Genomic DNA, 25,660 nt, shown 5'->3' with positions numbered 1-25,660 from the left:
GTATGATAATTATGAATGGAAGCGTGTATGGATGGGTGGATGAATGAAGAAGGTATGGATAGATGGGACCACAATGGAAATACAGAGCTTTTACACTGTGTGTGCGTTATCAATCTGGGCTTTTGCAAATCTCTATGCTTAGACAATTACTTCCAGATGATGTTTAAGCTTAATGTAATCAGATTCTGTCTTCATTGACTGAGCAGGTAATAAATCTTGCCTGCAGAGGCATGAATCATGTGGTTGCAAGCATGGAAAAAGCAAGAAGAAAGGAACACTTCCAAATGTACAAGATTACTAGCACAACACGACACAACACAATATAACAGTTTTCATGCATCTGAGATAGCCATTGTGAAATACACAATTTTATTAAATAAATATAACAAATACACCATGTTTTACAAAAAATATAAACACATTTATTGCATCCAAATCTAATTTAATAACAGATGATATTACAATCAAAGACTAACATGCTTTCACAAAACAATCATTCACATGTATAAACATGCATTTTAAAAGTAAAAAATAAGACAACACAGTAGATGGTGTGAAGAAGATGCAATCAATGGAGATAGGGATGACAGCTCATTGATGAATCGAGGTGGTGGATTCTGAGATTCTGAAAATAAGTAGACAAAATTAGACTATTTTTTGTGGTTGTTAAATAAATGTCCATTTAATTTTAATCTGTTGCTCACTTGTTAGAAATGTCAGCCTACACCATTTAAGGTAATAACTGTATACACGAAAGTGTCACTATCCAGAACAAACTCTCTCTCTCGCGCCCTCTCTCTCTAGACAGACATTAAAGACAATTTAGAAACCATATAGACCGACTTCAAAATAGTACCCCTTTCTTACTTCGGCTGTTGACTGCTGTAGCGCTCTAGCACCTCCATGGGAAATCTCACACAAGTAAGAAAGAGTGGGCTTGCAGGAATGCAAATGGTACACATTTTTCTTCTGATTTTTGAAGGACTTTCCTAAACTTGCTAGACAGTGCATTGTAATGTTGCACCATTACCGATTGGTCTAACGTGGGGAAACAATCCATGTCCAGGGACTAATCCGTGGGGAGTCAGGCACTTCTAGAAATCGTTCAGAAAAACAGATTGACTACAAAAAAGTACCACCATACTATGAATATAGTCACCTAGGTTACGGTTGCACATTTGTAAGGAGAACAGGGCACTCGGGAAGAAAATGATTAGGCTAACAATCAGATGATCTTTATCTCCATTGCTAACAATGTTTTTTCCGAACTTGAATTTCTGCACTTAAAGGAGCCCAACTACGGTTATGTATGATACATATTGGGTTAAAAAGGTCTTATGTAATGTTAGTTTTAATATATTTAAATCTTCAATATAATTTTACATGACCATTTGGGTATTTTTATTTGAGGGCTTTAACCTTGTTTTTTATTTGCTTATTTTAATTTATTACTGTATGACGATGCTAACAATACACTATTTTAATTAATTTACTAAATGTTAAGAGATCACTGAACACATACAATGATCTAGTAATCACACAGCTGTTCGTCCTTTTGCTTCTGGGACCTCTCCAAAATAGCTGGCACTATTCCCAAATTTCAGGAACTCTTCAAGTACAATTGCACTCTTGTGAGAGTTTTTAAAACCACTGATTGTGTACTGACACTACAAAATGTAGATACTTTTATACATACTTGTGATTTTAGTGTTCTGCGATAATTTATCACACAAAGCTACACTGGAGGCCAGAAAAATGGAGATTAGAAAGCAGAACAGGGATGACCTCCAAAAAAGCTGCAGCCACTGGGGATTTAAGGGCATTTTGGGAAGTTGTTAAAAGACCTTAAGACCTTACTTCTCCGACGATAGTCGACCTACGTTGGAATGCCTTATCCCTCCTGTTAAATGGTTTGCACATTTTTCTAAAATCTTTAGTGACGAGGATATTTTTAAACACACTGCAGCAGCCCCAATTCTATCTAGTGCAGACACCCTTGTCTTAAATAACACTATTGATATCAATGCAGTCACCAGAGCTGTTTTAAAATCATCTCCAGTGAAGGCGCCAGGCCCGGATGGGGTTCCTGTGGATGTTTTCAGATAGAACCCCTCACTCCCAAGCACCTGGAAGGAATCAATATTGTTTTTTATGTTTGAGAAAGGGAGTAGAAACCAACCCTCTTGCACCGGCCCATTTCTCTCCTAGACTTCTCGATCAAGATCTTAGGGCGACTTTTAGAGTACTGGGCCGTGGAAAAGAAGTTGTTTTCCGAGGCTCAGTATGTTTTCCGCCCAGGAGTAGGAACCATTGAGCAAACATTGAACCTCCTTATGATGGGGGTAAATATGCTCTGGCCAGAGGCGGGGCACTCCACATGGCCTTCGTGGACCTGTCAAGTGTCTTCCACCTAGTGGACAGGGGAAAGTTATGTATCATGATGGGGAAGGCTGGTATTAACCCCGCCTTTGTTGACCTACTAAAACTCTTGCATTGGGGCACAGCAGTGCAAGTGTGTTATCATGTAAATGAAGATTGCACCTGTGCTTTTAACTCCAACAAAGGTGTAAGGCAGGGCTGTATATTAGCCCCCTTTTTATTTCATTTTTATATGAACGCCATTGAGAAGGAGTAAGTGGCAAGAGCAAAAGACCTTCCCACATTTGGTACCTGCGTCATTCCAGTTTATTTTATCATACATGGACGACACAGTTTGTAGAGCAGATGACCTCCAGCTTTTGTTGAATATTTTTTATGATTTCATGGGGGGACTCAAACTGAAAAATTAATCATAAGTAGTCTTTCACATTGCTGGGATCCCCATGGCTAAAGTAACCAATTTTAATTATTATGGGGTTTTGATATCTTCAAATTTGATCTGGGGAAACCTTTTGTCTCACCGAGCAGGTAAATTCGAGGGGGCAATAGATGCAATTTTTAGGTTTTCAAAAAGACTTGGAAACAACCCCATTAGAGAACGTTATTCTCTTTATAAGAGTAAGCACATTTCCCAGGGGATTAATGGGGCTGGTGTTTGGGGCTACTCTCTGGCCGGCAACCTACAGACAATGGAAAATCAATTCATCTGTAGATTACTTGCCGTGCTTGAGGGGGAACAGCGTTTACAACGCAACTTTTACCACGCAGTACCTTTACCACGCAACTTTTACAACGCAAGTCGTTACAACGACTTGCGCTGGGAGGCGCTGTAGGATAGGGAATAGTATAATTTACTATCCAAAACCTTCCCTACTTTCCACGGGGACTGGAGTTGGAATAGTAAATTAAACTATTCACTATCCAGCGCCCCCCAACGCAAGTCGTTGTAACGACTTGCGTTGTAAAACCTGCGTGGTAAAGGCATGCGTTTTAAAAGCATGCGTAATAACGACATACATCCGTGCTGGAGAGTAGAGCTACTTTTATTACTCATTTGGAAGTTGGATTGGCATTTTTGGCGGATCTAGTTCAGGTTGCCCGCTGCTGCTATGGTTAAAGATCTGACACTCGCCTCACACATCGTTCAGTCAAATGATTCTCGCAGACTGTCCTACATTAGATTATGCAGCCGCTATCCCCTTGCTTGCTTTTGTCCATAAGACATTTATAACTATAGGACTTTATACGTTCTTTCACAAACCACAAAAAACTAATGGAAGCACGAAAGTATTGGTAAAATCTTCTTTCATTTCTTATAAATTGCAAGACATGCTTGTACATCTGTCTATGGCCTCAGCCGTCCGTTATTTAGATCTAAAGCAGACTGAGAGCGAGGAACACTACCTTACCTGGATTAAAAATTTGGAAAGCAGATTTTATCTGACTCGTTTTAGATTGGGTACTTTGTATTTCCTGGTAGCCCATCCTAAGTAGGGATTGTGGTTCTCTTTTTTACCTCCCTGGTCTTGTGATGGGGTTTGTAAGCGAACCCTGACCCATTTTATGTTTTTTTGCAGTTTTTATTCTAGTCCAAGGGCGTTTGTTCATGCCCATTACTACACTCTTACGTTCGAATTCTTTTTCTGTCTGTTTGCTCCGTCTCCAACTGCTCGAGTCTGAATTTTGGTGTACATCAGTACTAGGGAATATTCGTCAGGACGACTGTGACCTCTTCTATTGACTAATGCTGCGTTTATTCACTTTGTATTGTTGATGGAATTTGATCAAGGTATTTTGTGAATGGCTTGAGAGTCCACTGTAATGTTCTGTTCATTTTAACAACATGTAAGTATGAAGTATATTATTTTATGGCCTAGTGCTGAATAAAGTTTTTGACTCGAGTCTATCAAAGGAATGCAATTATGAAAAGAATTAAGGGCTTTTCACATCTGCGAAAGATAAGAACACGAACACCTAAGGATAAAAGTAAATATTAAAAAATGTAATGTTCCTGCAAAATTTTGTAAGCGGTGTAATATAAAAAGATAAGAAAATTGGGACATATTTCTGTGTACAAAGTGGTTACAAAGTCCCTTCGGTTATGGACCGTCCTGAAGACATTTTCTAATTGCATTTGTACAGCATATTATTATAAACATTGTGATATGGCAGCATTGATACCATGTCCTGGAAGCGTACCAAAAGATGATGCAGAGCCCTTTCAGGCAAAGGGACAGTAGGCCATAAAGTTATTCACATTTCTGAGCCATTTAATAGTCGGCAGTTGTTGCCAATTTTAATGGGAATTCACAGACCAAAATTCAAAAATCACCCTGCATTGGAGAGTTCATTTGTGTGCGGCCCATGTGATGTTTTAGCCTTTTTGTTATCATTCTGACTTTATTGCCAGAAGCGTGGCCACAATGTAAAAATAATTTTCAATTGTCTGTCTACAATCAAACTAGATGTCTTGTTAGTTGCTAGAAAAGAGCACTTAACTTCATGATAAATTCATGATAAATATTCCATCAGAATCCTGCTCTTACTCCGCAGAAAATATCTTGTTCAGTGGACAGGACATTAGTTGAGACAGATCCGTGCTGATGTATGCCAAACCTACATTACAGCCTCTACATCTGAAAGAACAGGTTTGGTGATTCTTCAGTCTCCTACATGAGCATGAGGCATAATTTAAATCAACATAATTTATAGATTTCCTTCAATGAAAATACTTAGGGACAGATTTACAAGCCCCATGCGCTGCTGGTGCATCACGTTGTGGGATGCACCAGTGGAGCAACCTGCTAAGGGATATTTACAAGCACAGGTAAAGTCACCCTGCGTGCTTGTAAATATTGCCCCTGTTCACACAACACTTTGCGTGTTAGGGGCGGGACATAGGCGTTGCTGTGGGTGTTCCCACGCAACCCCCATGTCCACTGATGTATTTCTAGATTTATGAGAAATCGTAAACCTGGAAATGCGTTAATTTGCTGCACCACCATAGGGTTTCGTAGCAAACCAAAACGAGGAGAAATGTTTTAATTTCTCCTCGTTTTTTCCTCTTTTAATGCGTACTGCATTCTACAGCATGCATTGAAAGAGGAAAATTCCTGCAGTGATTGCTTTTGTGCAGGAAGGCGCCCCTTTCTTCACAAAAGCAATCTCCCCATGGCGCACGCATCCTTGCACCACGGTGCAAGGGTGCCTGCGCCAGCGCATGGCAGCTGTTTCTGTGACAGCGCAGGGGAGAGCACAGGAATACAACATATCATTGTAGATATGTTGCATTCCTGTGCTCTAAAAGTGCCGCAGCATGGTGCAGCCAAAGGGCTTGCGGTGTCGTGCTGCGGCACTTTCTTGTAGATCTGCCCCTTAGTCTCAGTGAGACCGTAGCTTAGTTTGGTTTATTTTATTTTTGGTCCCATCACCTAGTGCATACTTGTCAACATTCTCTAACCATAAAGAGGTTGGATGTTTCAAATTGTAAAACAGCATATCAACCAGTGCCTAGTACCGTAAGTCGATCTGGTGTCCGCCCTTCTACCCGTGCTCAGCTGTATTAACTCTACAGGACTGTACTGTGCAATATGAATTCCATAAGCCTGAGTTATTCAGTAGTTTTTCCATCAGCCAGTGCATTATTCATCTGATCAGCCAGTGCTGTGTAGTGTGCATCCCAAGAGTCAGTTCTGTGCAATAGTCACTGCGAGTTGTCTTTGGTTCTACCCCCCCCTCGTTTTAAAGAAATCTCACTATTAAACACTTTTCTGTTTGTTACCGATGCTTGAATGATCTAGAGCAACTCCTGGTGCCCCCTCACCCCCAGCAGAGTCTAGAGGGTCAAGCTATTTTGTACTAGCTTTGGTACTTGGGATCACCCTTCACTTTCCTTATGGAAAACACATAACCTAGATCCATTTTGTTAACTGATTAAGACTTAGGGGCACATGCATCAACCTATTTAGGAAGTGCAAACGGTGCGAATCGGTAAATTCGGCCGTTTGCGCTTCCTAAATACGTTTTTAGAATGCATGAAACATTATGTCAAAATTCGTTTTTTTTTGCATTTCCTAAAAATGCGAATGCATTTAAGGAATCCCATTTGTGCGATTCCTTAAATGCAATGCATCATTTTTTTTAAAAATGCGAATTTTGAAATAGGAAGTGCAAATTAACACGAGGTTGACCCTCGTGTTAATTTGCGAAATTGTTTCAAAAAGCACAAAAATGCATTTTGAAAAGTGTCATGTTACAGACACACATGTCCTTAGGACATGTGTGTGTGAAACATGCACTTTAAAATACATTTCAGGGGTGCAGGGGGGGGGGTCCTTTGGACCCCCCTCTGCACCCTTGCAATGCATCAACAAATTGCGATTTCCTAAAAAAAGAAATGCAAAACGGCATTGATTCCTGGCCCATAGGAATCAATGTAATGCCATTCCTTAATTGCGATTCGCAATTAAGGAATCGCAAATTCCGAAATTTAAGAAATCCTAAAAAAAATGAGGATTTCTTGATGCATAGGATTTTGCAATTCCTAAATAGCGATTCCTTAATTTTCGCTATTTAGGAAATGCAAAATCCTAGATTGATGCATGTGGCCCTTTGCTCTTTTCGCAAAAAAAAACAAACAGATGTGCAAGGGATTTACGTGGAGTTTTGTGGATGTAGGGGCACATGCATCAATCTAGGATTTTGCATTTCCTAAATAGCGAAAATTAAGGAATCGCTATTTAGGAATTGCAAAATCCTATGCATCAAGAAATCCTAAAATTTTTTGGGATTTCTTAAATTTCGGAATTTGCGATTCCTTAATTGCGAATCGCAATTAAGGAATGGCATTACATTGATTCCTATGGGCCTAGAGGCCCATAGGAATCAATGCCGTTTTGCATTTCTTTTTTTAGGAAATCGCAATTTGTTGATGCATTGCAAGGGTGCAGAGGGGGGTCCAAAGGACCCCCCCCCTGCACCCCTGAAATGTATTTTAAAGTGCATGTTTCACACACACATGTCCTAAGGACATGTGTGTCTGTAACATGACACTTTTCAAAATGCATTTTTGTGCTTTTTGAAACAATTTCGCAAATGAACACGAGGGTCAACCTTGTGTTAATTTGCACTTCCTATTTCAAAATTCGCATTTTTTTTTAAAGATGATGCATTGTATTTAAGGAATCGCACAAATGCGATTCCTTAAATGCATTCGCATTTTTAGGAAATGCAAAAAAAATACGAATTTTGAAAAAATGTTTCATGCATCCCAAAAACGTATTTAGGAAGCGCAAACGGCCGAATTTACAGATTCGCACCGTTTGCACTTCCTAAATAGGTTGATGCATGTGCCCCGTAATGTGTATACATCGGAATACACTCTAAACAGAGCAGAAGGCATGGCCCACCTTTTGGCAGATTCCCTGCATCCGCAAAACTCTAAATAACCCCCTACAATAGCTGTCAGAATAGTTCCGGCTCTTTCTCTGCCAGCGGCATGTAGCCAGCACACTTTACAAACTGTGAGTATCACAGCATAACAGGGCATGACACACCATTTACCAGCGAGGTGCAGCAATTACTGCATCAGAAGCTGTCATAACCCCTTCTCGGCTAATCTAGTTATTTATTTTGCAGTTTTAGGTATTGGTAAGTAGCAATTAAAACATTTGAAAGCATTTTGCGAACTTGTAAACGTACAGAAACATAAAACACAATAATGTAGTCTGGAAAACATAGACAGCAATAACAAACTGAGTGGGGCATCTTGTATGCAGGCAGCACAGTGAGATGAAGGCATTCTGACACAAATTCATTTAATGTGAGGACACTGTGAAGGCCTGTCTAATCTGCCTGTGTTTCTGTGTTCCTGAAGAGCTTTGCTAGAGTTTTTTTTAACCTGTGGCTGCTACTTGATTTAAAATCTGGTAGGGTACTGGGGCATCATTTGTAGAAGTTGAGCAGAAATCTATAGGAAGGGGAAAAGCTTTGGCATGGTAGCAAACAGTTCTTCCAAGAGTCTTTGGGGATTGGAGTAGTATTTGCAAGTGAAAATTGATTTGTGAGTGGGGTAAAAACGACAAGGGTAAATAAGTTATTGGCAGGGGTAGTTAAAGGATCTGCGGGGGAAGGGAACTGGAATAAACCAGTAGGGACAGGGTTTACTCGGATACATATGGAGTCAGTAAGTTCAGGGATGCAGTTTCCAGTGATAGGGAAAATAATGTGTATGTTTAGAGAAGAGGTCTGTAATGTTAGAGTCCAGCCACACCAATAGTTAAGGTGCCTTTAGGGTTGAAATTCGACTTACAGTGGAAGGAAATCAGCCTGCAGAGAGAATGAAGGGAATGAGTGATCTTTAGAGATATAGCAGGGGTCTAAAAAGTTACAGAAAGTATACTAGGGGTTAGAGGTTATGGTGTCCATGCAGTGACCTGAAGGGGTCTCTGAAGCTTGCTGGACTGTTGGGTGCCCGAAAGGAGCCCTAGTATCTAATGATCACTGGCTTTGCATGCAGGATTGCAACTTTCCGCCATACCTTTTAGGCTAACATAACTGTCGGATTGTGATGAAACGGTGGAATCCTGCTGCATAGCTACTGCCCAAATGGATTCGAGCTTTTGGCAGCAGAGCGGAGAAGCAAAGACAGACCAGCTCACACGACAGAAAGCCTCCACACCCGCAGGCAGAGATATTTCTTTAACATCTTTGTGGACTGACAGCCAGCCAGCAGTCACTTCTGAGCTCCGCAACACGTTAGCTTTAACCTGACCTTCAGCAGCTCGCATAAAGAAGAGAGGTTGGTGTTTAACTTTGCTTCTTGTGAAATTCCCAGCATGGGTGTCATGGTGTGAAGTTAAATGTGTATCTTGAGGTCTCTAGACTGTACTGTCTGCACTTTTATGTTTTCTATTTTTTAAAGAGTGTATGAATCAAAGACGTCCTAGTTCGAAATCATGAATGGTTACAGTTTGCCTTTGAGTCTTAAGATATAAGATATACGAAAACACCTAAAATACTGAATGGTTTAAATAAAGAGGGAAAGACATTTTTTTACTTTGCGAAGATCGTACGGTTTGTTTCAACAAAGCTATATTGTGTCCCATGGTTAATATGCATTTGAAGATTATGTATACCAATACAATAATGTGTGATAGAGACTTACTATATGACATTCTATGTGTATTCTTTCACTTTAAACGTTTGCACTGTATTCAAGAATAAAATACGAAATTTAAATCAATACTTTGGAAATATGCATCAGCTAGCTAGGACCTATGAAGGCAGATTGTTGTTGATGTAACTATATGTAGAGAACTCAACTACATGCGATGAGAGATCTGCTCTCATGATTTACCTGTATGTAGAGAACTAACTGTATACGATGAGGGATCTGCTCTCATGTTCTGTACACATTTGTGGTTTGCTTGATGTTTTCATTTTCTACTAATAATAATTAATTCACCATACTGAGTATCATGTTATTGATGATATAGAATTTTGCCTATGTGGTTCTTATGAACAGGTGTGTTGCCCTAACTAAAGATTGTAAGACTTCATGACATTTATTAGATTACTAAATGTAAATGCATAAAATTGTATGTTTACATCCTCAAATGGATGCTGTACCCTATTACACAGTTTGATTTATGCTCATTATAATCATTATCGTATATACATTTTTTTACATACTTTTTTTTGCAAGCCTAGAGGATTAATTCTTTAATTTGTGTACAAAAGGATTTAATGAATTGTATATTTTTATATTTTGTGATAATGGTCGAAGGAATACGGACTAAAGAGTATACTGGAGACATCACATATTTTCCTAGTGGTTTTGTCCATAAATAGACTATGAGCCAGAAAATGATTGCGAAGAAGAAAACAGAATTGACAAATAAGGTTTCAAGAAATCACATTGTAAAAGAACTTCCTGAACATACTGTAAGTAGTGCAGAGCCCCAATTTGCCATGCAGAAAAGGGCATTTCGATTCGAATCGGCCATTCTAAATCAAGATGCTTTTATCCTGCAATTACTCTGGCCTTCAATGTCTTCTTCCTTCTCTCCTGCTCCCCGCACTTCCGTATCCGCGCAGATTACAAACCCTTGTGAGTTGCAAGGAAAAGGGAAGGCCAGAGGGTGCAATCTGACTCTTGTGACTCGCAATGGCATGAACAAATGGGATGTGACCATTTTGAGGTTGCTAAGCATGGAATGGCTGGTGCCTGCCAAGCACAGGTGGTAGCCATTTTGAAAATGTAAACTGTCAATATGTTACATGAAATATTGACAGCTTACACCGTGCTTTTGCAGACAGAGTAATTCAGGCGGAGTAGACGGTAGGACCGGTGAAATCCTTTTTTGTTGCACAGGGTTTTGAGAATTCCCTGAATCACAGAGTGAGTCTGATCACCAGGGGGCCAGACTGGTATCGCACACCAGCCCTAGCATTTACATCCCTCCGACTGGCCTGGGGAGGTGGGGTGTCTCGGTAGGGGGTGGCTAGGGGGCTGGGGAACACTGCTGCTAGTTTTTTTTTACATGGGGCCGATTTTGAAGCATTGTTGTCAAACCGACCCCACAGGGCCGGACTGCCATTAGCGGGCACCGGGTAATTCCCCGGTGCGCCGCACGGGTGGGACCGGTTTTGGGTCTCTGGGGGCCGTTTTTGTTACAGGGCCGTTTTTGCAGCATAGCTGCAAAATCGGCCCTGTATCAAAATCGGCCGAAAACCGTCCCCGGCAAAGAGCTCGGCAGCACCTCCAACACCCCCGAGTGGGGAGTGGGGTGGCCGGCCGAGCACTTTGCCAGGGCCGGTTGTGGTTCCTAGTCCGGCCCTGGACCCCCAGTAACAAAAACGGACCCCACTCTTCCGGCCCACCGGGGAAACACTCTGAGCCCGCTACGGCCTGTCCGGCCCTGCTGAGCACACAGCAATGCAAATAATTGTTCTATGACAAGACTCTGCGTGTGTCAGGCCCATATAGTTCTTACAGAGAATCTGGCATCCAGTGGTTGCAGTTCATAGAAACACTAGCCCACAACAGCCCATTAGCTGTACTCTTGACTAGGAAATGCCTTTTGAAAACCACAAGTGCGACTTTTGCTCTGGTCGATTGTATATTAGCACCACCTGAAGTAAGATTTTATTTAATTTGTTCGACTTATCATTATGCCAGTGGTGATCCAAGAGGTTTGTGGGGAGAATGTGAACATAATCAAAATTTATCATAAGTCCGTTTGAAACACACAATGATAAAATATTTAAAAATGAAAAAAACACAAAAGTTTTCAAAAAAACGATTATACACGTTCGGGGCACAGCGGCCAAGCTAGGAAAAACAACTCATGCCCCTGCTGCTTCCAATGTAATCATTTTTAAATAAAGACTCCTCCTGTATCATGCTTGCATTGGTCTATAGTGGTGCTTCGGAGTGGACCTCAGCAGAACTACCGCAAGAACGAGTATGTCATTCATTTGAAATTCAGAAAGAGCAATATATAGAGAGACAGTGAGTGAGTAAGTAGATGAATGAATGGTAGTGATAGAGAGAATGTGCTTGGGTGTAGGTGTGTGTACCTGGTTCTTAACCATCCGACCCTCCAGCCGAGGGACTGAAGGAATGTAAAGCAGGAGCGGCTCGTGCAGGTAAGAGCAGTGAGGTGGGGCGGGGGAATAGTATGCAGACAACTACGAGGAAAAGTTAAATAAGAACAAGCATTTACAATGCAATGGTCTCGTCTTTGTTAAAGTTAGAGCTATTGGCATTGAAAATGTCATTTTTTTCATTTATTGTTTTTTTTTTAAAACCAATAAATATATGGTATTGTCACTTACAATGGCAATAGGTAAGCATTAGAGAGTAGTAGAGAGTATTAGCAGTGAATAATAGTTAGTAGAGAGTGACATAAATAAAAGGTCTCTCACACTGCTGTCTCTCACACTGCTGTCTCTCACACTGCTGTGTCTCTCACACTGCTCTGTCTCTCACACTGCTGTCTCTCACACTGCTGTCTCTCACACTGCTGTGTCTCTCACACTGCTCTGTCTCTCACACTGCTGTCTCTCACACTGCTGTCTCTCACACTGCTGTGTCTCTCACACTGCTGTGTCTCTCACACTGCTGTCTCTCCCTAGAACACACACACTGCTGTCTCTCTTACATACACTGCTGTTTCTCACACACACACTGCTGTCTTTCTTACACACACTTGTTTCGTTCAATTGCTATGATTGTTTTTCTTGTTTATTTCCATTGCTGATGTAAAGCGCTCTGATACCCTCGGGTGGATCTAGCGCTATATAAAACCTTCAAAATAAATACAAATAAATAAAATATATTTAACAATGTGGTGCTGGGAATTATTGCAATTGTGTTTAGTCCCAAGTGTTGTATATTATCGATGATTCAATGTGGTATATGAAGGTGATGTTATTTCTTACAATCGTTGTTTGATGCCAAAGCTAAAATTTGTTATTTAATGCCAAAAGTTAGAATTTGTTATTCAATGCTGAATTTTGTATTGCTTGCTTAACAATTACACTTTCTTCTAGGTTGTGACCCTTCATATGGATTGTTATTTGTGAAATATTCATGCTCATAGTAAGTAGTTCGGACCAGTAAACCCCTGTGTATATACTTTCCCAACAATTAGAGCAAAACAAAAAGATTCCCTAAATAAGAGAAACTAGGGCAAATCTGTCATCTAAAAAAATACCCAACTCGTCATGGAATCACCACTAAAACACATGCAAATCAGGTTCCCCACACAGGCAAAACTAAATTTACAAGTTTTGCCATGAATGGCACACACACACTAAGATACTCGTGTTTCCCTGGCCAAATGAGGGCACTTTCGACACTAACGCGATCAAACACATAAAAACACACATACCAACCAAATACGCATGTCAGGAGAGAGGCACTATAGAGCTGTGGGCTTTCTTCGAGGAGGACCAGCCAGAAAATCCTATCTCACAGACAACAAGCAAGGCGTCTGCACTCAATCTGCCAAATGCAGGTATGGAGGTGCTATCCTGATGCCTGTTTTTCCCGAATTAGGATACACTAACCCGTCAGTTGTGGGAACCAAACAGTCCCCTACCAAACAACTAACTGTTAGGTCCAGGCAGGAGAGCCTAACAGGCCCACACGCACAGGCAAACCCAGCACCGACGAGTCCAGTGAGCGGGCTCCCCGAAGTTCGGCCCCACCCCTGTTGCATTCAGTCCACCGAACCCCAGAGGCACTAAGTACACGCACTCCCACCGGTTCAGGCAGGCACACTCGAGTGATAAGGAGGAGGTTTATAGCAGTTCTGGGAGAAAAGAGGCCCCAGTCCTCTGGTATCCGATGATGAGGGTGGAGCTATAGGGTTTGCGAAGGTTGCTGAGGAAATGAAAGAAAGCGAATTTGAAGGCAAATTCCGGCCAAAAAGAACAGCACAAAGCTCAGAGCGAAAGAGGCAAACTAGATGGGATTTGGAGGAAAGGGGCGAACTGAAGAGAGAGAGAGAGAGAGAGAAAGAGAGAGAGAGAAAGAAAGAGAGAGAGAGAGAGGGCCATGGAAGCAAAGAGAAAAAGCAGAGCAGTGCGCCCTTCACCTAAGGAGGCAGGGGATAGGTACCGGGCACAGATCGGAGAGGAATCAGGGGTAGAACTCGATGAACTGGCTTTTGGATAAGGTCCCAGCCTCACCAGATTATCAACACAGAAGAGGGGATGACCATTTATTGGACTAAATTATTAACAAATGTTTTTAATTCATCATCTGCAATTGGGTTTCTGGCATCATGGTCTTGTTCAATTATTATCCCTGTGTTTAAAAAGGGTCAAAGGGGAGATCCTAGTTGCTATAGGCCCATATCTCTAATAGACTCTTCTATTAAAATCTTGGGGAAAGTTATTTTAGCCAAAATATCAGCCTGGGTTTCTGAGAAAGATATCTTATCTAATGCCCAGTATGGGTTTAGATCTGGCAGAGGCACGGAGGACCAGTGCCTCAATTTACACTTAATAATAAATAAATATACGGTTGCTGCCAAGGGCTCAATCTTCCTGGGATTTATGGATCTGTCCACGGCCTTCGACCTAGTCAATAGGTCGAGGCTGTGGACTATACTCCTGTATCTAGGGATTGATCAGCCATTTGTGTATTTTTTGGCTGAGTTGCACAGGGACCTGTATGCATCAATAAGGATGATACAGGAGGGTAAATGCACTACAGGGTTTAAATCTGGCAGTGGGGTGCGCCAAGGGTGCATATTGGCCCCAATGCTATTTACCTTCTATATAAATTCCCTGGAAAATACATTGGTAAAGGCGACACATGACATACCGCGTATGGGAGGAACGTCTATCCCAGTACTCCTATACGCGGATGATGCCGTTTTATTGGCACGGACACCACTTGGGGTACAAAGACTACTAAACTCCTTCGGGGATTTTATGAAATCATTGGACTTAGTGATTAATAATGGAAAATCGCACGTCATGTCACTGGGCTCGAGAAAGAACAATATTAAATCTTTTTTTTGTAATGACTCTTTAATCTCTAGAGTGAAAGTCTTCACGTATTTGGGGGTCGTGTTTGACGACAAAGGTTCGTGGGTTCCCAACTTACCACTAAAATAAATGCTGTGAGAAGATCGTCAGCTGTAATATCAGGATTCGCTAAAAGGTTAGGGGGAAAACCGTGCGAAGCAATTTTATCCATTTATAATGCAAAAACCATCTCAATCGCAAGGTATGGGGCTGCAATATGTGGCTATAAACAATCTGAGTCCATCCAGAAAGAGGAAAATAAATTCCTCCGTGCCCTCTTAGCCCTTCCCCAATCAACGGCTACCTTTGCGGTCCACCTTGAGTTAGGCAAGGGTTATATTGCAGATATAATAAGCATGGCCCCTATTTTATTATGGATTAAAATCTGGACGAACCCTAATCTTACCCTGAATCACAAGATTTTAAGGGACTGTATGAAATTAGAGAGAGCTAAGGAAATCCAGTGGTTGTCCTTCATTAAAACAACAGCTAGGGAACTGGGGCGCCCGGAGATATTCACAAACCCAGAGGGCCTGAGGAAAGCTGACCTAACCTGGGTCAAAACAAATTTCATAAAGATTAGAGAGCAGGAGCGGGAATCTGTAGAATTAAGAAAACCCACGGTAAGGGCCCATTACCTGCTTATCTCGTCTTTATCGATTCAACCGTACCTCTCTACTGTAACGATCCCTTTCCACCGATGGCTATTAACGAAATTTCGATTTAATCAGATCCATTTGGTATTAAGTGATTCTAAGGGATGGTGTAAGCCTGACAAAGTGTGACGATCACTCACTCCAAGATACAATGCATTTTACGTTTTTTTTCTCCTTTATACCAGAGGTAGAAAAAAGTTTATTTTTCCACTATTAAAAGATAAGGGGGTTTTACAGACTAAACCAGCACTACTCTACCTACAATTAATGGAATCCCCTGTGACTATGTTTAGTGTTGCAAATTTCCTTGTAGTATCTCTTCGTTGCAGGAATTTTAGACTGGCGGACCCAATGGCACTGTATCACCTGACGTTATGAGATACAAGGAAAGTGATAAACTAATTTTAAAGTGCAATTGTTTTTAAACTGTTTTTATTGAGAACTTAGGTACATCTGGCACTATTTCTGTATTTTGTATAGTATACTTTTATGATTTTTATTAATTGAATAAAGTGGTTTTGATTTGATTTGATTTGAACACAGAAGAGGGGATGACCAGGAAATAAGAGACCAAGGTAGCCTGCTATAGACTCAACAAAGGCACAGGAGAAACAAGATGGCATCTTTGCGTGTGTACAAGTGGAGCAGCAACAAAGACGTCTGCTGCCCCTTCCTGACACATGATATTGATAGACTGACCCCAAGAGAGATAGTGGCCCAAGTGGAAGGCGAGATCTTTGTGTGGCCATTCAGCCACCTGCTAGCCCGCTGGACCAAGGGCCAGTACGATAGACCTTGACCGGAGGAGGGATCCTTCAAACCCGGGGACCTAGCTGTAGAGGAAGACTGCAACCAGCAAGTAGGGGTCGATCCCAAGTGGAGCTTTCCCTACATGCAAGATTGCCAAGAAAATGGGAGCACTACGTCAAGGAGAAACCAGAAGAGCCATCCAAAGCCAAAATGTACCTGCTACTACAGAACGGCACGTCAGGGACCAGCTACGTGCCCTGGGCTCAGATGGATAAAGAAGGACAAAGGACCAAATTGCTGCCATTGCTGGATGGAACGGGGACATTTATCTCATGTTTTGAGAAGAACACAGCTGGAATAAACCTAGCGATAGGCGATATCAAAAGTCTGCTAAGTAATCTTTTCAGAGAGCACACTAATACGGTGTTCGCCGAAGCTCGCATCCCAGCAATCACGCTGACAAACACCAAGCATGATAGGGCCGTATTCAATTCGTAGAGGCACAAAATATGGCTGGCCCTGAGGGAGATATTCCTGGACCTCCCTGATGTAGAGGGGTTGATGGCGGAGACTATGAAAGCTGGGGAAACCATATACAATTTTCTGGATTGGATGAGGGAACGAGGAGACAAGAGACAGGACAACCATGGACTGGTACGGGCCAGCAAGTTGCATTCTTTTATAATAGCCTTCAAAAAGGGATGCCACAGAGATACAAAGTGGTTTGGATGGCATAGTGGGGTTAGATGACAAAACCTGGCAGGAGATACAGGCCCACATATTGCACTATTACAAAAAGAAACAGGAGCAAGCCCAAAGAGACACCGATAAGCTGGTCCAACACAAATTGAAAAATACCGCCCTCGAGGGGGCTGCGTGGGATGCAAGTGTTCAAATGGCACCAGTCTTGAAGGGGCCCCACCACAAAACCCCATAGGGTTTTAAAATAACTATAACGGCAGAGGCCAAGGTGGTTGGCAGCAACCAGGCCTTAGGGAATGTTACTATTGTCACAGAATAGGCCACATGGTAGACAGATGCTGGTTAAAGGCATACCATGAACAGAGGTGGTTGAGCCAGGTCCTGTCTCCACAAAATCGCCATCCACCAAACCAGGCCAAGGGAGACATGAATGCACCCTGCACTCCGCCGCCGGAAGGTCAACCAGCCAAAGCAACAGGTATCAGGTAGTTGGACAAAAGTGTGGCAACAACAGATAGGGAACCCAGCCCAACAGGGACCGGAACCATATACGTGGCAGGGAGGGGTAAGGGTCTGGGGAGGTAATGCCTTCACAGAAAGGCAGAACCCGGATGTGCAGTAAGTTAAAAATTCTCAATGCATACTGCCCATTTCACCCACACCTCAAAGTCCGTTTAACCAAAAATCAAAAAGAAGACAACATTAGGAATTCAAGCCTTTACTTGCGTACAGGAGTTTAGGGCCGCTGTGTGTACTATGTTGCTCAGGTATCCACACTAGAATTCGCCATTTAGGGCGCCTGCAGGAGCCTAAGCCCCACTCTGCTGCTGACCCCGCAGGGGGGGGGCTGGCTTGCCACACCGTAGGAGTAAGGCAATCTGATGAGGGAGCAGGGCGGCTCCCTGACAGGTCCTTAAAAGTAGGCACCCAGGTCCACACAGCCGAATCCAATTGGGATGGGTAATAATAACCAAATCAAAAGGTACCCATTCTTAGGCATCCAGCCTGGGAGAAGAGTTCCTTCATGGCTTGAAGCCCCAACAGTGCACTTAAAACCAGAAGCCTTCAGCCAAATGGAGACGCCCTTTTAGTTCCAAAACTAAGCTGTCCTTCAGTGTCGGAGCCAGGTTTCCCTTATGCTTGGGGTAGTGAAGACCCCACAACCTCCACCGCACAAGATCCGACAGGGTGCAAAGTGCTGCATGGCACCGAGCCAATCGGAAGGGGAAGATCTGCATGAATACCCAACTGTCCCAGTCCATCACCTCCATTAGGCGAAGTTCCACGAGTTCCCGATCTTAAGACCCCCGGATTCTCTAAGTAGCAATGTCTTTTTTTCATTTTCCCTCAAATTTTCCAATCATCCAAAATTGTTTGCCGGGCCATGCCCCTCCAAAATAATGACAGAAGTTTGCTGCCAGTTAGAAGCCACAGCTACGAACTGCAGGTTCATAAACTGAGGAAGAGATGTGGTCCATGGGTGAGGGGAGTGCCTGAAAGATGGAGTCCGCAAAATCCATCATAGCTCTGAACGAGAGTAGAACCCAGAATGCGCTCACCCTGTATCAGCCCTAGCAATCAGCCAGCTCAACAGGCTTTACATACATCATCTGTAGAATGCAGTGGACCCAACCTCGGACCCCACAAAACAACAAAAGCAACGGTACAGAGGCCATGGAACAGCTTATCGACCACCTTTATTCTCTTCATGATAAATCAGCAAGCATATCGCATGATACGTAGGGAAGCACCCAACATACCAACAAAAAGAAGCCCAAACTACCTCAAAAAGACATCTCTAGTTCGTAGTCAAGAAACCTGGTGCCAGAAGGGAGGGTCACATGCATGCCGCATGCCAGGGTTTAAAGGGGTACATATGTGACCACAGGGCACGTTGCAACCCCCAACAGCGCTCAAACAGCAACACGCCCCCTCATTACACATCACACCATGCACAAGTAGGTCACAAATACAACCAGCACCAACAGTACCCCAATGCACACACTGGGAAAGAAGGGCGGGCAACACAGAGGGAACCCTATCTAAAATGTATACCATCCTAATATTCATGAGATCACCCTGTAAAGATCCTTCACAAGTTTAACTCTCAGGTTTATCTGGAGAGGGGGGAGACCTAACAACTTATAAAAATAGATACCCCAACTGGGGCCACCTTTCGGTGCCTCACTAAAATTGTGTGAATGGAATGTAGAGAACAAACCCTCAGAGGACCTCAAAGGAAATCGATCGATGACGGCACATGCAATAATGCACTGTTTTCTGAACTAACCAATGAACATAGCTCTTATTCAACAGGTCGCCAATCGAGCCTCCAAGCGCACCAGTTTTACAGCAGCCACATCAACACCCCAGCAAGACCTTGTGTGTAAATTGAAGACTTAGAAACTGAACGTGAACTTTTTTGCTTCTAACTTTTTAAGCCATTGAGCCTCAATCATCAGAGGACTACGAACACCTCCCTTAGTGTCATTCCTGACCTACAATTTTCAATAAGTTACGTATTGTTGCATTTTTGTGTACCCTCTGTTTACTATGGGTGTTGCTGCATCTATTCATCATCAAAGAACTACCTAGCTAATGGAGTCCACCCTGAAGCTATCACCGTACTTGTGTAGGGACCACTCTCATATCATTACACCAAACCCAACACTAGCATCCCACCTGCACTACACCACACCCTGTTACAAAACACCTGGTATATGCACATGATCGCTGTGGTGTCCAAGGCATCAACCAGATCATGTTACATCTGTTCACTGATACCACATGCAGTCGGCTCAGACAGACTTTACTTGTCCCAAGAGGCGCCCCCCCCCCAAAAAAAATGCCTTCTCCACCTATACATATATAGGATTAGAGCCGAGATACAACCCAACAAGGTAGAACCCCACAGAGTAGAAGTGGATCTGACCCGATACAAGACCAAACCAACAACATTGTACCTTCTGACTGAGCCTAGCGACATTCAAGCTGAGCTATATAGGATGCGCAGAAGGGGCACCATCAGGGAGGATGTGTTCGGCCAAAGACTAAAGATTCTTAGAGGTGGCAAAACCACTGAAACAGTGCACAAACACGTCCACCCCTGCTTCCATTTGTGGTCCAAGGTGGGCCCTCCGCATATCTGGGGCAGCCTTCTTTAATAACAAATGGACCCCAGACATGAAATTCCAGTGTAGAGCTATCCATCTCAATGACACAAAGGGACATGAGCCTTGTAAGGGAGGAATGAACAACAGCTTAGATACCCCATGTGAAGAATTCTGGGTTACTGAGGGGAGTGGGTATACGTGGCTAGAAGGAAAGGGGCAACCCTTAATTGTACGGAAACTTACACTGTATTCCTTGTGTTTCAGAGGTAAAGGAACAACTCCGCTGGGCACAAATGATTAGTGAGGCACTGTCTTGCACATTCCAGACATGCAATGGGGCACCTCCACGCTGATGAATACCTTTTGGCAGTGCTGCAAGTTTGCCTACACTCAGCTCATTCCTGGAAAGCATGGCCTCTGCTCCCTCACCACCATACACACCCCAACCCTGGTCAATCCCAGAAAAGAACTGTTGTACTTGTACCAACACCCACAAAGGAAGAAGACTTGTCTGCTCCATCAGGCTTGTGAAAAACAAACTGTTGATTATTTTGGCTGGGCTCAGTATAAGGACATTCAGGAAGATTCAGACTGTATTCCGATGCACAAGTATCCATGGGAGGGTCCAGATTCTCACCGCAGATAAACAAAACTGGCCGGAGTATGCTTCAGCACTCTCAAACTACTTAAGAAATTCTTGCCATTGCAGCCGAGAGCGGCAAAGGAAATGGTGACCCGCGCTCTCATTCTATCGCGCTTAGACTACGCCAATGCCTTTTACATTGGCCTTCCCGGCTATCAGCTGAAAAAGCTACAGATCATTCAGAATGCAGCCACTAGAGCGCTACTGGGCATCTCCGGTAGGTCAGTACAAAGCAATATCTCTGCGACCTGTATTGGATTCTGGTGGGTCAGCGTGTTCTGTTTAAGGCTGTCACCATTGCCCACGGTGCCCTATACAAATCAGGGCCCACATAGCTCAGGAGACACTTTGACTTCTATGTGCCTCACAGACATCTACGCTCCACAGGGCAATGTCTTGCTGCTATTCCTCGCTACCGCCTTGCTAGAACGGGAGGTAGCTCCCTCTCGGTCAAGGCGGCTAAAGCCTGGAATACCTACCCTACGAGCTACAAAACACCCATAACCTTAAGCTGATCAAAAAGCAGTTAAAAACCTTGCTTTTCATCTAACACCTAAGATTGGCTCACGCCACCTTGTCTCCTATAAACTGGCTCTCAGGCCGGGACACTTCCGAGTATCCATGCACGCTACCAATGTCAGATAACATAACATAACTTAACATAACATACCCTTCTTCACCTTACAAACAAAAGTGAACATGCGCTGGTTGCAGATAACCAGGTGGGAAATACTCAACATGATGAACAGCACTGAGCTCGGCCTTAATTAGATCAAGGAAGAACTGAGAGCCATCGACCTCAAGGTGATACAACATTGATATGTGTTGGACTTAATGATCGCAATGGAGGGAGGGTGTGTGCCAAGATCGGTGCATACTGCTGCACGTTTATTCCAGGGAATGGCATTGACAACAGGACTCTGGCTCTTGCCATCCAAGCCCTGCAACGCTCACAAAGAGACATACGTGAGGAGAGAAGTGCCCCTGAGCAGGAATGGCTTTTTTTAGTTGTTTTTTCTGGCTCCCCCAGTGGCTGTCCGGACTGTGCACGTACTGCAGCCCGTTTTCTTACTGTTATTGTTTTTGAGTGGTTTCCTGCAATTGGGGGTTTCCTGCAGTAAAAACACAGTCCTCAAATTGAGTGGAATGCACGTAACTAGGAAAATAGTAATAGTCAAAACTGAAGAACAAGTCCACAATAATGTGACTGTCATTAAGTATGGGTTAGATAATGTAGTTGAAATTCAACTAGAGTAGGAAATTCTAATATTGATAAAATCAATACCAATGTTTATAATTGTACATTCATATGTAGGACTGAAATATCATCTCTATCGAATTCACCCATCACGGCTTTCCATCAAACCTGACTCAGAAGTACGTGGTCAGGCAGGCGCTGAGACCTACCTCTGAGGTTACTGATTAACCGGTCACAGGTGGAGTGGCGCCTAGCCTGCAGGACGCGGGAGCCAGAAAGTCATATCAATCCCTTAGATAAGCACAGCTACCGTGTAATTTGTGAGTGCACAGCCTTATTTTGAAATAATTGTGTGACGAGTTTTAATGGTTTAGGTGCTCCATTGGAGACGTCTCCTGTCCTAGTGACGTCGAATGTCTAAAAGCATTAACTGTGCTTTCAATTAATAATTGGTTGCATCCCGTAGGGCACACTTGTATGGTTCCAATATAGGATTCCACTGATATTCAAAAAGAAAAGGTATTCACAAAATATTTCAGAGGAATTATATTTATTTTCGTAGTTCATAAAGTGCATTCAGAAATTCTTTTCATTTCTTTAGTGTTCCATAAACAGAAAAACTGTATTATTCCATATGGAGTTCAATTTTTGCTCCAATGCATTTCGGGCGCTGTGCCCTTCATCTGGGAGCGTTCATAAAGTGTAAAATAACATAGCTAGGTTTTAGTCTACATGTATCAACCATAATACCATAATCAGTGTCACCGTGCGCTAATCGCACGGTGACACTGATTATGGTTGATACAACTGTATATATATACAATGACGATATGTAATCTTTGTGATGTCTATGTAGACTAAAACCTAGCTATGTTATTTTACACTTTAGAAACGCTCCCAGAAGAAGGGCACAGCGCCCGAAATGCATTGGAGCAAAAAATGAACTCGATATGGAATAATACAGTTTTTCTGTTTATGGAACACTAAAGAAAGGAAAAGAATTTCTGAATACACCTTATGAACTACGAAAATAAATATAATTCTTCTGAACTATTTTGTGAATACCTTTTCTTTTTGAATATCAGTGGAATCCTATATTGGAACCATAGACGTTTGCCCTACTGGATGCAACCAATTATTAATTGGAAGCACAGTTAATGCTTATAAGCACAGCTACACCACAATGGTCCAGCACATATGGGCGGGGGAGAGCATGCATTCCCAAAAACACCATAAAGTCAGATGCCACTTGAAGTTAGGACCACACAGCCAATCAGAATACAGCACACACAGTGATGATGCGACCCTCATGCCGGACATCTGGACACGTTACTCACTGGCCCCCATTGTGTCCAGGCAAGGTTAAGGTCCACCTACATTTGTTATCAGGCGCCTTAATTATGACTACTAAGACAAGGCCTGCATTCTTTTACCAAAAAAGGATCGACTGAAGCACTTTATGATAACCAAAGAAATGTGTAAAACCCTGTTCCGATTGATTGTACTTTGAAACAGTCCTCGGAAAAGCTTTTGTAACTGTGCTCTCGGCTGGAGTGTTTAATTAAACCAACTGTTCCTGTTTTGCCAAACGCCTCTTGTTTTTTCAAGTTACATTTATATTCGAGTAACAAAACTTAGCGGCTGACTAACCAAAAACACTAAGTTCTGTTGAAGTTTCCAACTTGAACTCTTAAGATGATCTACTGAAAATGGGGGAGTAGAATCTGGTGTGTGTAAAAAACTGCTAAAAATTCAAGATCCCTAGGTCCCCATCGGACTGGCTTTCTTTTAGTCTCACATGTAAGTGATATGTGTAAGTAATGTGCAGTAGGGCAAACTTCCCTCGGATAATGAACATGCACTGCTCAGGTGCCAACAATGCAACTTCTGATTGACAAAAACATGTATGGCACATGGAGGAACGAGCAGTACAATTGTACCTCAGAGACTCAGCAGGTACAGCCCAGACAGCAGTAATGCAAGTGCCCCCTAGGCACAAAGTACACATGTAGCGTACATAAGCACCATCTACACAAACTTCACTCAGACACAGAATATTTACAGTATGGGCAGCGCCTGCATAGGGGCAATACCAGTTGAAATTTCTCTCACACATTCAAAAGGCACAGCGTAGGAGCAGCAGGTCAAGACTTTCTCAAACACATCAAAGGGACTGCATAGGTACCAGCAATGCCATCTATCCTTAGACACCGAACATGCACTGCACAAGTCCTGAGTAAATGCACGTTTGCCTCATACACAGAATATACTTCATTTACTGAACACACTTGGGCCAACTGGTCTTTGATGCACCAGATAAAATGTATATTCATAATTAAAGTAAAACTATTCACAGTACAAAAACATTTTAAATAACAGAATAATCAACTGAACAGTGCAGGGTAATAAAATGGAAACTCTGCAGGAATTATGGACAGGCTAGGAGGATATGGAGAATGAAGCAGTGGGTGGAGAAGAGGCATAGAATGGAAGGCCAGGCTAATGCAGGATACATGCTAGGACACTAAACATTTGAAAACTCTTCATCTTAAGACAACACTTGATCAAGTTTGAGGATGGTTGGAACAGAGGAAAACAAACCTAGGGTTTAGGTTCTTTTGCCACTTTATCATGAGGATACAATGGAGGTTTGTGGTGCTACGCAAAATTACAAGTTGGGATGGTTGCCATTCAATTAATCATACTGTACTTATTAAGCGCTGCTCATCACCCAAGAGGGTATTGAGGTGCTGTTACATTACAACAAAGAAACAGCAGCAAGTTGTCCGTTACACAACCTGTTATTAGACAGTTTTTTAGAGGGCAATATTCAGTGATGTGAACTTCTTTCCATTTTTTTCAAGTTCCACTTCCACTTCAGGCTTCAATGTTGTCTGTGTAGAGCAATTGGTTATAATTTTTACAGACAGCAGCATACTTGGAGAATGAATCTGAGATCACTAGAAACATATACAAACTTACGTGAGCAAACAACAGACCAAGAAAAATTAGGTGAAAGACATTCAAAGAGAAGAAAGACTGGCAAGAAGTATGGAGGAAGCCGGAGAACCTCAGATCTCTTTTTGGAGATCTATGAAAGATGTTAGATGGGTATTCACTCACAGTTGGGCAAAAGAAGAGGGGGAATCAAGCAAAGGAGGGCTTCATGAGTCTGGGCTCAGATCCTGTAGTATCCTGACAAGTCTCAACCTCTTGTTCTGGCTCATCTAATCCAAAACGATACTAGTGCTTTGCCTGAAATATACCTTCAAAAAGACGATTGCCTCTTTTTACGTCCAATTGTGCCTTAAGCGAAACACATTTTGGTAGTAGTGACTTCTGCATGACGTCTGTTATTGTTTCAATCTTAGTGACAACCTAGCAAGAAAAGAGATTAATTTTCTCTAAAACTCTACATGCAATGACTTACTGAGAATTTTAGAAAACATAAAAACTATTATGAACTCTTGTAAGAATCTGCGGTGTAGTGCATACATTATTATTGAACCAGGTGCTTCTGCAATGCTCAAATGTTGCTGGTGATATTTGAATTACACAGAATGGCCTAGTAGCACCATTGTTTCTGGGAGGGGTTCAGTATGCGATTCTGTGCTTCCAACCGCAGACAGGAGCCTGTTGATATGTTATTGCACTCAAGTCCATCGCTGGTTGG

The 25,660-nt window shown here is 42.5% G+C and overlaps 1 long non-coding RNA gene across 1 annotated transcript in view; it reads right to left on the bottom strand.

The window, feature by feature from the left end:
* Nucleotides 1–342: 342 nt before the first annotated feature.
* Nucleotides 343–25,660, bottom strand: part of LOC147697700 (uncharacterized) — a 268,884-nt gene continuing 243,566 nt past the window's right edge. Inside the window, exon 4 of the long non-coding RNA XR_015299296.1 lies at nucleotides 343–625. This is a non-coding gene — a long non-coding RNA (uncharacterized LOC147697700). The remainder of the gene's footprint in view (nucleotides 626–25,660) is intronic.

This window comes from Lissotriton vulgaris, chromosome 8 (genome assembly GCF_964263255.1).
Source record: "Lissotriton vulgaris chromosome 8, aLisVul1.2, whole genome shotgun sequence".
Taxonomy (NCBI): domain Eukaryota; kingdom Metazoa; phylum Chordata; class Amphibia; order Caudata; family Salamandridae; genus Lissotriton; species Lissotriton vulgaris.
This window is presented reverse-complemented; position numbering and strand designations above follow the sequence as displayed.